At 37.4% G+C, this 16,410-nt stretch overlaps 1 pseudogene; it reads right to left on the minus strand.

The window, feature by feature from the left end:
• Positions 1–12,013: 12,013 nt before the first annotated feature.
• LOC149145672 (uncharacterized protein At3g49140-like) lies at positions 12,014–13,036 on the minus strand (annotated as a pseudogene).
• Between the last annotated feature and the right edge of the window lie 3,374 nt (positions 13,037–16,410).

A 16,410-nucleotide genomic window follows, 5' to 3' on the forward strand; every position in this document is an offset into this window, starting at 1 on the left:
GAAGTGATTGATTGATTCAGTTTTGGTTGGTGCAAAGGAGATTGGTTGATGCAGATAAATTTGATGTTTGATTGATGTTATTGATGGATCCAGTCTGAAAATTTATGAAACGTGGTCCCTGGAAGAAAAGAGAAGGTTGTAGCCTTCTATAGGCCAGCACCTACGTACTAGTAAACACATCAGCTAGTACAAGAGCTAGGGGGTTGTAGCTCCCTTCCAGGAGAAGCTGGAGAATGAGAGAAGGTTGTAGCCTTCTGCAGGTAGAAGCCTGCGTATTGGTATAAGACTGCACCAATACAAAAATTGTAAAAAGAAGTTTCTTATTAAAAGAAGATAGAGACGATTGCAGCAGGTGGTTTTCACCCACATTGAGTTTCCACCTTATATCTTGTGTTCATGTGTGTGATTGTCTGTTCTGTTTTTACTGCACCTGGTTACTGTTTATATGGTTCTAATGCACAAATTAAAGATCAACATATGATGAATTAACTAAGTTATAAGTTTGAAGGGTATACGCTAGTTTCCTTAAATACAGTTGCGTATACACGCAAGTTTGATTAACTAAAGTAGCGCACATAAATCTGGAATGAAATATTATTGACTTGCTAATACTGATTCACTCCCCCCCCCCCTCTCAGTATTATTTCCAACAAAAGTTGTGTGAAGCTGACATATAATCCAGTGTTTCATGTTAAGAGGAAGCATATTGATATCAAGTACCACTACATTTTTTATATGGTACAAAGGGGAGAAATGAGGCTCTAGTATATTTCGTATGATGAGCAAATGGTTGATATTCTTACAAAGCCTCTGTCTTGGGTGGAGTTTGTATACTTTAGGGACAAGATTGGACTTGTGGAGAACCCCTCTATTAGTGAGAGGGAGTATTGACGTTACATCAACAAGGGCATGGCTGAAATGTTAGTGACAATAGGAGCATGGCCCAAATTGTTGATGAGTGGACAACATGGGCATTGCCCGGATTATTGGTGAGATAACATGAGGGATGGACATTCTCAAGAGGAATGGTCCCTGAGGCCCGAACATTTAATGGAGTGGGTTCCTTTTTAGCATCATGGCCTAGGGTGAGGCCTTTGAAGTTGGGACATGGGTATCTCTAGGATTTGACCATGGGTGATGGCAACCTTGGACTAGCCAGAATATCATAAGGTCACCGGATCATGGTGACTAGTTGAGTGAGTACCATTGGTTAGGAGTGCTAACTTGGGTTGTGGTACCTATTGATGATGATGATGTTGATGTAGGTCAAGAGTGTTGACCTAGATGATGATGTTATCAATGAGTTGTACCTTTCCTTAGAGAAATCATGTATACAAAGAACATTTGGATAGTCATTATGAATACCTCCCTAGCTAAGAGGGAGTGTTGAATTTTGTAGTTATGGTTGGTCTTCATAATGTTTCATTTGTACTTGTAATAATGAAATATAAATTATATTTGTAAAAGAAAAAGTATTTGAAGCATGTTCTTCATGCTTGCAAGAAAAATAAAATATTGATTTTTTTATAATCAAAGGAAAATTTTATAAGGCATGTCCTTCATGACCTTATCAACAATGGGAAAATGAAAAGCTAAATTTGCATTCTATACACCATAGGATGCCCAAGACGACCTCCCAGCGATGAAGTCGGCCTTGCCCGAGAGACACCTATTTGATGCCTTCTAGTGTGTATTAATAGAGACCATTTGATATCCTATCAAAGAAATTCGCATATCTCATCTCATCAAGCATTTCTGATCTAGCATAGTGAAGGAGGACGAGGAAAGAGAAGGTCGAGAAGAAGGAGTCGAATGCAAGAGAAGTCTCTTGTACGTGTGAGTTTTTGTTGCCCTCGCACGTGTGATATTGAAGGTTTGAAATTTATGTGGTAAAGTATGGTCACATTTCCGAAATTCAGAGATAAAAGGAGAGGCTAAAATTTGGCCCTAGTACATACCTAGAGCGAATTTGTGGAGAGGCTACTTGAACTAATTTGGTGAAGGTTGACTTGGCATCTTGAGGCATATTGTTGGTTAATTTGACTTTGATGTATCTCTTGTTGGATTGATTCTCTAAGGAAAAGGTTGGTTGGGTTTCTCCCCCTAGTGGGTTTTCCATTCTTGTCTCTTTGTGTATTGTGATCTCTATTGCTCTATTGTCTCTTTGGTTGAATCCCTGAATGTGAAATTTCTTAATGATACATTGAAAGTGGAAAATAATCTTCTACATCATTGGAATTAATTATCAAGTTTTAGAAATAAGTGATTGTATAATTTAAACTAGAAAAATCAACATAAAGGAGGATAATGGAAGATTCACCCCCATGCCTTAGTGTTGGAAGAGTAGTTTGAAGTAGGAAACCTTTTGTCCTATTCTTATGAAGAGAAGCACTTGTTTTCTCCAAGTTTAGTATTGATTCCCTTAGGGTTCATTGAGCCACTTCTTAGCTTCCCTACTTTGGTAGAATAATATCCCTTTCCCATTTGAGAGTTTAAACAATGTTGGAGGCTAGAGGAACCCATAATCTAGTAACTAGTTTTTTGTAGCAAGATAAGGTAGTATTATTTTTATTTAAACTTTTCCATATCATTAATATAGATCTCTATTCTCCCCTCCCTTTGCCTTGCCTCCCACCCAACAATTCCTTTTAGATATTGTGTCCTTTATATTTTATTCATGAAATTGGTATATAAGTGATAAACTTGATATTAGTTGGGTTAATTCTTCTAGACTAATTTTATCTTTGTGAAATGTTAATAAAGAAATGAGAAAGGTGTTTTGGTTTTGCGATTTGTAGGTATTGGATTAAGCCTTATGCTAGAATCAAATCAATTTACCGATCATTAAGACCAAGAATTGGACCATTGTCATATAGGATGTGGTTAATCGCTATTTAAATACCTTGTAGATATTGAATGAATCTATGTTGGAGATGAGATTTGTAAACCATAGATCTAGTTTATACACATGTCAAGTTAGAGGAAGGTAATGTACTCGAGGAAAAACATCTTGAAGAGTATTAAATGATGCTTTGATCAACATAATGCTAGAGTTATGCATAAAATTCTTTGCAAATAGAAATAATGAATCTAGAGAGGGATTTACAGAAAAAAGGAGGCAACAAATATGAATGTTGTTTTCCTTGGAACTGGGGATTAACTAGTTTTTTTCGTTATGCATGTGTATACCATAGAAGAATTAGCACCTGAATACCCAATTAAGAGCTCTAGAAAACTTCCAAACCATAATGCAGTGGAGTCCTTCATTACCACATTTTTATAATTTTGGGAAAAGGAGTAACAACTATAAATGTTTGCATCTCTATTTTTAATGCTTCGAACGCTTTTAAGAGTCACCACTCTAAAATTTAGCACTAAATGGATGATTATGTTGGATAAAGTTGTCATTGATGTCAATAAGATGGCAACCTAGATGCATTGTTGAAGCATGCCCTAGATGAAACCCTAGGATCCTAAGTGCAAACCCTAAGTGTATTGATGAAACCCTTGCATTGGTGTCTTAAGCATACCCTAGGTACATGACAAACCCTAGCTCTTGTTGAAGCATGTCTCTAGCTCAGTTAAAACCCAGTTGTGTTGAAGAACCCTAAATGTTTGATGCTAGCCCTTGTTGAAGCATACCCTAGCCTATGCATAAATGAAACCCTAAATGGTTGTAGCTAATAAGTGCATGAAAACCTAACATTGTCCAAGCCTAGGTATGTCAATATGATGACAAGATCCTTTGCACATTAATGAAGCCCTTGCAACATGATGAAGATGCCCTAGATGCATGAGAGAAAATATTAAACGGGGTTGTCATGAAAAGCAATCATATGATGAAATAAAAATTAATATTGCTAATAATAGAGGAAATTTCTTGCAAAGACATTTATGTCAGGTTGTAGAGGATTCCAAGAGATTTCTAATGAGTATTCATATGCCCTCTAACTACTTGTCATTGAGGACAAATTAATTTTTAAAGTAAAAAATACAACATTTCATTAAGCCTACATGAGCCTACATAAGTCGGCCCATGTGACCCCCCAAGAGACATGATTACTCACACATAAGCAACCCACTATATACTAGTATGAATCATTTACAATTTGACCATCCACTTGGCCAAGGAAGAACAGAACAAGAGGAATTCAGATCTGACATTGAAGTGCAGGAGAAGGGCTAAAGAAGATAAAATTAAAGGACTGTTGAAGATACATTTGTTAAACCAAGTATAGGCCTTGACCTATTACTAGTATAGATCTCGTTCTTGTCGGAGAAAGACCTCAGACCAGTATAAGAGCCATAGACCTCGACCATCTCAACATATTTCAGACCTATTGTAGTCCACAATAATTTCGGACCTACAACATATCTCTGCAACTAGGCCTGTAGCTCAACTTGCAACTCACTTGAAATCTCGGCCTACAACTTTGGCCTCCTATACCTACAATTCAGTCCTTTTATTGTGGAGAAAATCAGCCCTAACAGTCCTGTAATCTCGGTCTCTTGTGGAAAAAAGAAAAATTGGACCTGTGAGAGGATAGAACTAGACCTCAACCTTCTTGAATATTAGACTCAAACCTAAGCAAGAAATAAACTCATACATGTGTTGTGAAGGGACCTTTAGACTGGTGGAAACTTTAGTTGTTTGGCATTTTTGTTTGTAAATTTTTGACTTGAAATCAACTTGGATCTGGTTCTTTCTATTGAAGAATTTTGACTTTTTATAGATCTAGTGTAGACTTCAGACCTATTGCTACAAACCTTGAAGAATTTGGATCTGCTCTATTCAAACCTATCTTATTGTTGGCATAGTTCAACAAAAGTTGTATATTCAACCTCTAAAGTTGTAGACCTTGTCTTACTTGGGAATTGCATACCTTGGGATAATTAAAGAAGTTGTAGACCTTAACAAACCTCAAGCTTGACTAGAAACTTGGAATTGTGCAAGTCTTGTGGATATGTGGTGACATTTTTGTGACTAGCTATATTAAGTCATATTTAGGCTACTTTGAGTTTTGTTGAAGGATTCTTTGGAGTGTTGTGGAGACTTGATCTAAAATTAGATCAAACCTTTGGACAATCACCTTGAAGCAGTATTGATGAATTGTTCAAAGGCATTGTGGCAAGGAGTTTGCTTCATTTGAAGGAATATTTGTGCTCTATATAGATCAGTCTCTTAAGCAACATTACCTTGATCAAGAAGTAGATCTTGTACATATTTACTTCCTTAAAGCATAGATTAAGGGCCTTGTTGGAACATCATTGAGTCTTGTTGAAGGAGCACTGAGGACCTGAGATTGTCAAGAAATCATTGTTGAAGATCCCTTGAAGTCTGGTGTTCAGACTTATTGAAGACCCTCTTGGAGCAACTTATTGAAGACACCTTAAAGCATTGTCGAAGACTTGTAGAAGCAAATCTTGGATCCATTCTTGGAGACCTTGATGTATGATTGAAGCCCTCATGAAGTAACATTGGAGAAGACTACTTGTGTATCATGAAGAGTCTTGAAGACACCTACTAAAGTTGTCATTGATGAACTAAGTACTTTGGAGATTAATTGAAGGAATTGTTGAAGGTGATCTTGAAGATATTATCAACACTTGTTGAAGATTATATTGGAAGCCCTGTGTAGTGCCCTGCTCTAGTCGACTAACAATGACATGACATTAATATTTAGTTAGCCCTAAGGCCCACACTTTATTCTTTGAGGACCTCAGGTTGAGGATCCGGACACATGACTCTATTGTTAGTGGTTGTGATATTAATGGTTGTGATGTTTATATATGTTCTCCATTGATATTGTGATGAAGATAACATTCATGGTTATGTATGTTATCTACTGGTATTATGATGATTGTAGCATTAATGGTTATGCATGTCCTCTATTGATATTATGATAATTGTAGCATAAATGGTTATGTTTGGTCTCTATTGAATTTATGATGATGATAGCAGTAAAGGATATGTATGCTCTCTATTGATATCATGATGATGATAGCTTTGATGGATATGTATGTTTTCTATTGATGTTACGATTTTGATAGCTTTTGATGGATATGTATGTTTCCATTGATGTTATGATGATGAGAGCCATGATCGATGTGTCCCCTATGTTACCTACTTGCATTAGTTCTGGTTCACAATGAACAATGATGTGAATGACTAGGTGATGTTGATGATGCTATTAGGACAATGACTAACACTGAGAAACCTTGTTACTGATGATTATTGAGTATGGCAGGAAACCACCAGAGGCACTCGCATATGACGAGTTGACGACACCTAGTTTGATGAAAATTTATATTATTTTATCTTTGAAATTCGAAGTCAACTTTGAAACCAACTATATATGTTTATCTATATTCTAATGATATGTTAGCGGTTGCCGGAACATATTAGTTTCTTCAGCGAATGACTCACATATGGGTGATGGGGTTGTACAATTGGATGGAACTGCATGGGAGGTGTGGGACAGTGTCCCTAATCTCACCCACTAGCACTTCTGCAGTGACTTGGGTTGGAAAGGTTGAAACACCTTCGCCTTGAAGATCACGATGTCATGAGTGCAGGTCCCAAAGTTGGGTCGCTCATGAGGATTTTACCGGGGGCATGCATCAAGGCAGATTCCTTGATCCTTGAAACCATTAGTCTCACTATAGCAGACAACATAAGAGATGACAGTGGTCTCTGTCGTTGCACCTATACTTTCCCCTCGTAGCCATTGAATTCTTGAAGGGCAAGTGGCATGGCACCCTTGGAACTTCAAGGGAATTTCTTGAAAGGCACGAACAACTTGGCACCCTTGGCATCACAAATAAACTGTTAGGCGTGGCACCCTTAGAACTTCAAGAGAATTTATTGAAGGGAACAACCAAACTTGGCACCCTTGGAATCATTAAAAATAAATAAATTAATAAATATAATCAAGATATGAAAACCATGTAAATTCACATCAAGTGGTAAATGATGATTAGAATCGAGGTAATTAAATCAAGAATAAAACTTGGGTTAAGGGGATCATAGGAAGAAATAAATATTTTACCTTAAAAACTCTACCCTTCCCATGTTGGAAAATATTAGGTAGATAATGTAGTTTAATTAGGTAAAAAGGGGAAAGATGGACATAAATGTAAGGATAAATATTAATCATAAAATAGTTAAACCTAATTAAGAGAAGAGGATGGTGAATTGAAATAAGATTAATAAATTAAATTTTAGAGAAATATAGAGAACCTTCATGTGGCAACAACCAACATAAGAATATCCATCTAAGATATAACTTGAGTCAAATTAGGGAGTAGATAGGGGATCAAATCTTGACTTATCAATTGACTTTAGTAATGAACACAAATCAAGGAGTAAAAAGGGGGATCAAGAGACAACTAGGAGAAGAAATGGGAATCTTGTTGAGGTGAGGACAAATATTATTTTTAAATTAAAATTTTAGTAAATAATTTTGGAGATCCTTGATGAGAGAGTGGCACATGGGTGGGTGAATAATCAAACTATTGGATTATAAAAAATAATCAATTATGCATGAAAGGCCAAGTGTCACCTATGAGGGCTCCTATAAAAGAAAGGGCAAGCCATGGGAGAAGAGACTTTTTTTACCCTACTGTTAGATGGATGAGACCATGTCAGAGTAGTGACTACAAGCTATAATGAGTTTGGTGAGGTAGAAGACTTTAGAGAGGGGACTCTTGAACCAAGGAGTGCTCTCCTCTACCAGCTAATACATTCCTCCATTGTACAACTACATTGCAGCTCGGGGGTCCATAGGGAAGGAGAGCACCCAAGGAGTAGGCTGGGAGGCCAACTGGTGGGTCATTGCATTCAAATTAAGCACGTCAATATTCACACTCGGAGGTAACCGACAACAAAGGAAGACAAGTAGCGGCAAGTCAAGTTTGAATCTCGTCTTCTGGTGAACGGTACCTATGTTGTTATAATATTCTTTTGTATGACTTCATTATGACTTTAGTTAAATATATGTAAATTAGATGATATGTTCAATGAATTGAAATTCAGGGATGTGTTAAATAGTGCTTAATAAATTTGAATTTCCAATGCTATTCTCTTCTGGTTGTATTTTTATTTTGATTAAATATATATATATATATATATATATATATATATATATATATATATATATATATATATATATAGGGTTGGTCCCTATGCTTGGTATCAGAGTTATGGCCCATAGGTCTTAAGGGTTCAACATAACTCTGATACCAAGCATAGGGACCAACCCTATATATATATATATATATATATATATAGGGTTGGTCCCTATGCTTGGTATCAGAGTTATGTTGAACCCTTAAGACCTATGGGCCCATGCATGCATGACTAGTTTTGTTAAATATCTACTACATTGTATGCTTCAGTCTCCTCCATTGATTTCGCGCTCCGCTTCCTGTTACTCCTCCAACGATGCTCTCACTTTCTCTTGCAGTGCTTGGCTTCCTTTTTTGTAAAGAAGGAAGTCCACCATTACCATTACTATTAAAACAGTTGATCCCATCTCCATCATGAGAACCATCAAATTTGTTCAAACTTTTCAGATCCATGCTGCCTTTCCGATCTATCCCAACTCCCTCTTCTACTGCCTCTACTTTGATGTAGTTAACGAATGGATTAGACTTCTTACCTTTCCGATTCAAACGGGTAGGCATGGTGTTGTTTCCCCAACTACTGTCTGTTGTCCAGTTGATCCCACCATGTACCTGCCAGTACCATTTTCCTTGCAACTGTAAGTAGACAAAGTCTCAAAACGAGGAGGAATCTAAGTCACCGTCAATCTTCCCATTTTCTTTAATTGTTTTTCATTTTTCATATGAACAATCACTCACGTTGACGTTTCATTCACTGTGACACATGTTTCTCAAATGAATCCAAACACGTCGTTCAACAAAACAACGGCTCTGGAGTCTGAGCCCCTAGAATTTCCCCATTTTCATTTATAGTTTAATATAAAAAATCCTCAGCCACATTGATGTTCCAATCATTACAACAGTTGGTCTATGCCTTCATGATGCTACAAAAAATTTGATTTGAAAATTTGTAAGGGATGCTAATAAGAGGATAAAGCATCGTTAATCCACCCTGCGTAAAGCCAAATCAGTGGCATGTATCGATTTTTCCAATGTGTTCCGCATATGAACCTGAGATCAATTAGAAAATGTATAAAATTTCTAGATTCACTCTCTAGATCTGTAAACGAAGTTGTCAGAGCTCAACCATTTGTGTGAAGCATGGTAAGGAGCAGTGACATTGGAACTCGATAGATAGTTGTGTTATTTTTGTGAATACCGAGCCTGAGGAAGCCTCTAGTGTGGGAAATCAGCGTAAGCACCAGCCTGAGGAGCATTGGATTAAAGAGTTGTTGTATTAAAGAGTTGCATTGCAGGACCAATGTTGAGCTAGAGGAATGACCAAGGTTTGAAATGCAACTACTAGGCACCAAAACCAGGGCAGAGTGAAGCATAGTCATAAGCATGTCGTTTATAACAAGACCACCTCATCAGACCGATTATGCCCTCATTGCAAATGAATGCCCTATAGTCATGGAAAATGGTGCCTTCAATTGCCATATTAGGTGGGCGGGGGAAGCCGAACCACATTTTCTATTTCGAAATATCCTTCAGAGGCCCCGTCACAAAACCTCTGGTAAATACTTTCAGCCTATCTCATTTTCTTAATGGCTTACCTGGACATTAATGTCGTGTAATATTTAACCTAGTATACTCCAAGCTCACAATATAATCAGCTTATTTGATTGACTATTCAATTAGTGAAATGGATGATATATGAGCCTAGCATGATCTTCTGAAAACCACAGTATTTAGGGTAATTGTATTTGAAAACGATTTGTACCTCCTTGAAGTGGGTACATTGTCCTCACTACTGTTTCAAAAGCCTCGTTGCAATTTTGCCCATAATTTCCTTTTTTTGGTGCCAATGAGGCTGCGATATGTATTTCACCATTTTTATTATTTTTTTGTGAGCTGTGGAGGATAGGTTCCCTGGAAAGGCCAAAATGACGTAGTTGCATAGATATTGGCAGAAGTTGATTAGAAGCCCCTGTTTCAAAAGAGGCATTCCAATAAAATAGATTTAATTTAATTTAAATATGAAGTCCACTGGTCATAAATGGCTAATGGGACTACCAAGAAGTACAAGGATGACTAAACACAGAGCGTGAAAACTAGTAAAATAAACAAAACAGTACAAGGGGACTGCCAAAATAAATACTGTGGAACCATAGAGAGCCGAGAAGAATTAAATGGCCGAGGGTTAGAAGGGAATCGACAAAAAAAGACGAATACCAACAAAGTTGTCAGCCATCAGCTGTTCTAACATCCAAAGCCAAGAAAAATTGTGCACCGAGATTCCTGTTTTCAATAGTTGTATGTCCCGAAGTCTATACTGCCGACTCACCTATTATTGGAGTTTTGCACATGATGCATCTTGTATTTGGAACTCTTAGAGATTGGATGAGCTTGGAGGTGCATTTAAGAGCTGCAAGAATACTCTTGATTGTGATATGTTTCCTTTCATTTTACAACATTTTTTTTCCTGCTTGGTTTTACTCGAAAAGGTAATTTTAGTAGTTACATTGCATTGGAGCAGGTGAGGTTGTAAATATTATTGGAGATTTCGATCTTGGATTGATGAAGTTCTTTGATTTTACATGCTCAACGCTACGATCAGCTTTTGATAGCAATGTTGTGTATCAATTTGAGACAATGGAATATGATTCATTGGTGAACCATGGTTAGAAGAGGTACAAGAAGAAGTGGGGTAGAAATTAAAGAGATAGAGGTGGCAGCAAGGGGAAGCAATTAAAGAGATAGAGGTGGTATCAAGGGATATTTTTGTTTTTTTATATTTATTAAAACAATTATTTTTTCTAGTCAAATATTTTTGGTTTTTATATTTATTAAAAAAAGAAGAAGGAATGTCCAAGCTTCTTGTGATAGAAACGATATTTCTTCTTCCCATTGCTAGAAGTGGAATGGGCCAACCCTTAATTTGGCCACTGCTGTTGTGTGCATTCTTTGTGAAGAGGTAGAAGAGGGTGAAGAGAAGAAACATATTCACATAGGGATCTTTTTGTGATGGTTGATGACTGGTGAATAGACTTGGGAGATCCCTTATACATCTTGGCTTAGAATTTAAATCAATTTGAAGGCATGCTCCAGCAAAGTGACCTCAAATATCTCTAATTTTCTTTTGAAATGAGGAAATAAGCCAGAAATTAATTTTATAGAGAGTCTCTTCTGGGCCTTGTACCCTTAGTTTGATGGATAGTTGGTTCAATGAGTCAATGTATTGTTGCACAGATTGACTTGCTAGCTGTCAAAACTGCAACCATTGTGCTAACATGGAGTCCTTGTAACCAAGGGCATATAATTGCTTCAGAAAAACTACTTTGAAGTTGTTCCATTGCTAGATAGTTTGTTGACTTGTGGTAGCCAACAACTGAAAATGGGATGCCCAACATGTGAGTGCTTGGCTGTCCAAGTGAACATCAACAATCATGATCTTTTGCAGATCTTGTTGGGTCCTGAAATATACTTCATTCTCCTGATCCATGTGTCCTATTTGCTGCCATTGAATCATTTGTCAAAATGAGGTAAGATGATTTTTGTGTTCAACATGAAAGTGGATTGTTAGACTGGAATGGTTGTAAGTATATGCTAGAACATTGAAATCATGATTCATATCCTACATCAACTTTGCTTGGGATTTCTTTCGTTTGTTGATCTCAAAACTCTACAACCAGGAGTTACACTAGGTCTCAGTATAAAGTGAATAGCTAGACTAGTAACCATCACTCGAATTATCTGTGAACACTAATAATTTTTCTTAGAGCAATTATTCTATAAATAAGAGAAGTCCATGTTTTCTTTCAACCAAATCATAGGAATCAAGATTGCTTGTGTATATTGAATCCTATTTACTATAGAGGCTCTTATTCATTGACAAAAATATAGTACTTCATACCTGGCAGTCAAATGCAATTCGTACTGTGTGGACTTCAGCTCCACAGTGAACTCTTATGTCCACTCCAAGACTATCCACTCCAATGAGAAATGCCTCCTCAACATGAAGGCCTTTCCTCTTCCACAAAAGAGATCTAAGAGCATGTTTTGTTTTCCGCCCACCATTATCTACACGATCTATAATTTCTGTAGCAGAATATACAAGAATATTTGGCTCTGCGTGTTGAAAATCTTCCAGGATGACAATTGATTGATTACCATAAACAGAAACTAGCTGAATGCTAAGAATATCAAGCTTGTATATTGACGAGTTCATATCAGATTCTTCTGATCCAAGTTCCCAAGGAATACCATCCTCAGGTAACATCATGGACACTAAGTTGGGATCATTGTCCTGTGGAATAGAGGACTCTGTGAACAGTTCATCACTCAGACTAGAATCTGTCACATCCAAATCTCTTGAATCAGACATATTCTCCAATTCAACAATACTTGCAATTTATGCTGGTCTTGAGTCTCTCACAGCATCATACGGTGAACTTGGTTCACCAGATCCATTACTGACCTCGTCTTCTTCTGTATAATTGTCATCTCCACTTGAGTAGGATGGGCTATATAAAAACTTCCGTAAATAAGACTCTTCCTCCACATAAGCAGGTCTTAGAAGTCCAATAATGGGAATGCCATTTGACGACCTATCCATCTTTACGAAGTAGTTTGTAGACACCACCTTGGCTATCTTTTCTGCAAAGTTAATTGGATGAACTGTGTTTGCAGTATCTAGTTTTTCCCAATCCCTTGAGGACTCGGAAATACTTGAGTCATCTCCACTACTAATAGAATTCCTTTCCTCTTCGTCATCCTTATTGTCAATGCCACCAATGTCTTCATTGTTAATCTTATTGTGATCTTCAACTGCAACAATATCTTGTTCTCCATATCTATGAATATCATCCACATCCAGTCCTATGAAAACATTCTGGCCACATTGCAAACCAAGTTTGACAACATTGTCCATGGAACTTTGCAGAAAAAAAAAAGATCATAGGTTTTGAAGAACACAAGCACAGCCAATGATGAAATTTTTCCATTAACTGCGATCACCATGGGTAATCCTATTGTTGTTGTTGTTAATCCAAGGAAGGGTTAGGTTGTGTGTTGATGCAAGAAGGAAGAGTAATAGCTTATGCATCAAGGAAACTTAGAACCCACGATCTAGAAATGGCAACAATTGTTTATGCACTAAAGATTTGGAGACACTACCTTCTACGAAGGAAGTTTGATATTAAGACTGACCATTGTGGGCTACATCACATATTCACTCAAGACCACTTAAATGCAAGACAAAGATGATGGTCTGAGCTAATTAGTGAATATGATTTTGATATCACTTACATAGAAGGAACGATAAATATGTTGGCTGATTCTTTAAGTAGTAGGCCTCAGATATTTTTGGTAAAGACAAATTTGAGGGAGAAATTACTTGATTTACAATTTAAAGACACCTGGTATCAGGACGTTAGAAAAAGTTTGAGGGAGGATGAAATGAGGGTCCAAAAATATGAAGAATACTCCCTTTGATAATGATGGGCTACTACGATTTTGGGGAAGGGTATATGTACCACCAAATGAAGATATACACCAGCTAATCTTGAATGAAGCACATCACGCAGTATACATGGCACACCCTGGTGTTAAAGAGTTGAGTGCAAACCTGAAACCACTCTTCTTTTGGAAATGGATGAAGAAGGACATCGTGAACTTGGTAGCAATATGCTTAGAGCGTCAACGAGTAAAAGTTGAACACAAACATCCAGCAGGATTATTGCAACCCCATGAGATACCAAAATCTAAATGGGAAGTTATATCAATGGACTTCATTATGGGACTACCAATGACCTCAAGAAGACATGATTCCATATTTGTAGTGGTGAACACATTGACCAAAAGTGCCCATTTCATACCAGTTAAAACTACATATAAGGCACCAAAAATAGCTAGAGTTTTTATTGATGAGATTATGAGATTTCATTGAGTGCCTAGGAAGATCATATCTGATAGGGGAGCAGTGTTTACAGGAAGGTTTTGGACCAGTTTCCAAGAAGCCTTGGGAACCTAGTTGAACTTCAGCACTACTTATCACCCTGAGACAGATGGACAGACAAAGAGGACTAATCAAATCCGCGAAGACATGCTTCGGATGTTTGTGATGGACCAACAAAAGAGATGGGAGGAGTTTTCATCAAGATGGCGCCATTTGAGTTCTTATACGAAAGACCTTGTAGAACACCTCTCAGTTGGGACCGACTAGAGGACCAGAAGTGGTGCAAGAGATGGAAGAACAAATGACTATGATTAAAGGAAGGATAAAAGAAGCACAAGATCGAAAAAAGAGCTATGTTGATGCTCATCGAGTAGACCAAAGTTATGAAGTGGGAGATAGGGTGTTCCTAAGAGTAAGGCCCCCCAAAAAAAAATCTTTATAAGATTTGGAAAGGGAGAAAAATTGTCTCCATGGTTTGTGGGACCTTTTGAAATCTTAGAAAGGAAATGGCCAGTGGCATATAGGCTTGCCTTAACTTCATCTTTAGCGCATATGCATGATGTGTTTCATATTTTTGTTTTGCATCATTACATTTCAGATCCTTCACATGTTATTGACTTTGGTCATTTGCAGGTTTCGGACGAGGGAACAGTAATGGCTGAACTAGTTCACATACTAGACCAACGAACCTTGCAGCTTAGACGACGGTTAGTGGACTAGGTTAAGGTCCAGTGGGACAACTATAGTCCCAGTTTAGCTACTTGGGAGGACGCCAAGGAGATGCGTCACTGTTTTCCTTACCTATTCCAAGGACTTCGAGAGAAAGTCTATTATTAAGAGGGGGTGTATGTAGTGCCTCACTCTAGTCGACTGACAATGATATGACATTAATATTTAGTTAGCCCTAAAGGCCACACTTTATTCTTTGAGGACCTCAGGTTGAGGATCTGGACACATGACTCTATTATTAGTGGTTGTGATGTTTATGTAGGTTCTCCATTGATATTATGATGATTGTAGCATAAATTGTTATGTTTGGTCTCTATTGAATTTATGATGATGGTGGTAGTAAAGGATATGTATGCTCTCTATTGATATCATGATGATGATAGCTTTGATGGATAGGTATGTTTTCTATTGATGTTACGATGTTGATAGCTTTGATGGATATGTATGTTTCCATTGATGTTATGATGATGATAGCCATGATGGATGTGTCCCCTATGTTAGCTACTTGCATTAGTTTTGGTTCACAATGAACAATGATGTGAATGACTAGGTGATGTTGATGATGTTATTAGGACAATGACTAACATTGAGAAACCTTGTTACTGATGATTATTGAGTATGGCAGGAAACCACCAGAGGCACTCGCATATGATGAGTTGACGACACCTGGTTTGATGAAAATTTATATTATTTTATCTTTGAAATTATAAGTCAATTTTGAAACCTGCTATATATGTTTATCTATATTCTGATGATATGTTAGTGGTTGTAGGCACATATTAGTTGCTTGGCCGAATGACTCACATATGGGTGATGGGGTTGTACAATTGGATGGAACTGCATGGGAGGGGTGGGATAGTGTCCCTGATCTCACCCACTAGCACTCCCGCCATGACTTGGGCTGGAAAGGTTGAAACACCTTCGCCTTGAAGATCACGATGTCATGAGGGCAGGTCCCAAAGTTGGGTCGCTCATGAGGATTTTACGGGGGACGTGCATTAAGGCAGATTCCTTGATCCCCAACACCATTAGTCTCACTATAGCAGGCAACATAAGAGATGATAGTGGTCTCTGTCATTGCACCTATACTTTCCCCTCGTAGCCATTGAATGCTTGAAGGGAAAGTGGCGTGGCACCCTTGGAACTTCAAGGGAATTTCTTGAAGGGCACGACCAACCTGGCACCATTAGCATGATAAATAAACTGTTAGGCATGGCACCCTTGGAACTTCAAGATAATTTCTTGAAGGGCACGACCAAACTTGGCACCCTTGGAACCATTAAAAATAAATAAATTAATAAATATAATCAAGATATGAAAACCATGTAAATTCACATCAAGTGGTAAATGATGATTAGAATCGAGGTAATTAATCAAGAATAAAACTTGGGTTAAGGGGATCATAGTAAGAAATAAAAGATTTTACCTTAAAAACTCTACCCTTCCCATGTTGGAAAATATTAGGTAGATAACGTAGTTTAATTAGGTAAAAAGGGGAAAGAGGGACATAAACGTAAGGATAAATATTAATCCTAAAATATTTAAACCTAATTAAGAGAAGAGGATGGTGAATTAAAATAAGGTTAATAAATTAAATTTTAGAGAAATATAAAGAACCT

Source organism: Pinus tabuliformis, chromosome X, assembly GCF_031772625.1.
Source record: "Pinus tabuliformis cultivar Carrire ecotype Pingquan chromosome X, CPIR1, whole genome shotgun sequence".
NCBI classification, from domain to species: domain Eukaryota; kingdom Viridiplantae; phylum Streptophyta; class Pinopsida; order Pinales; family Pinaceae; genus Pinus; species Pinus tabuliformis.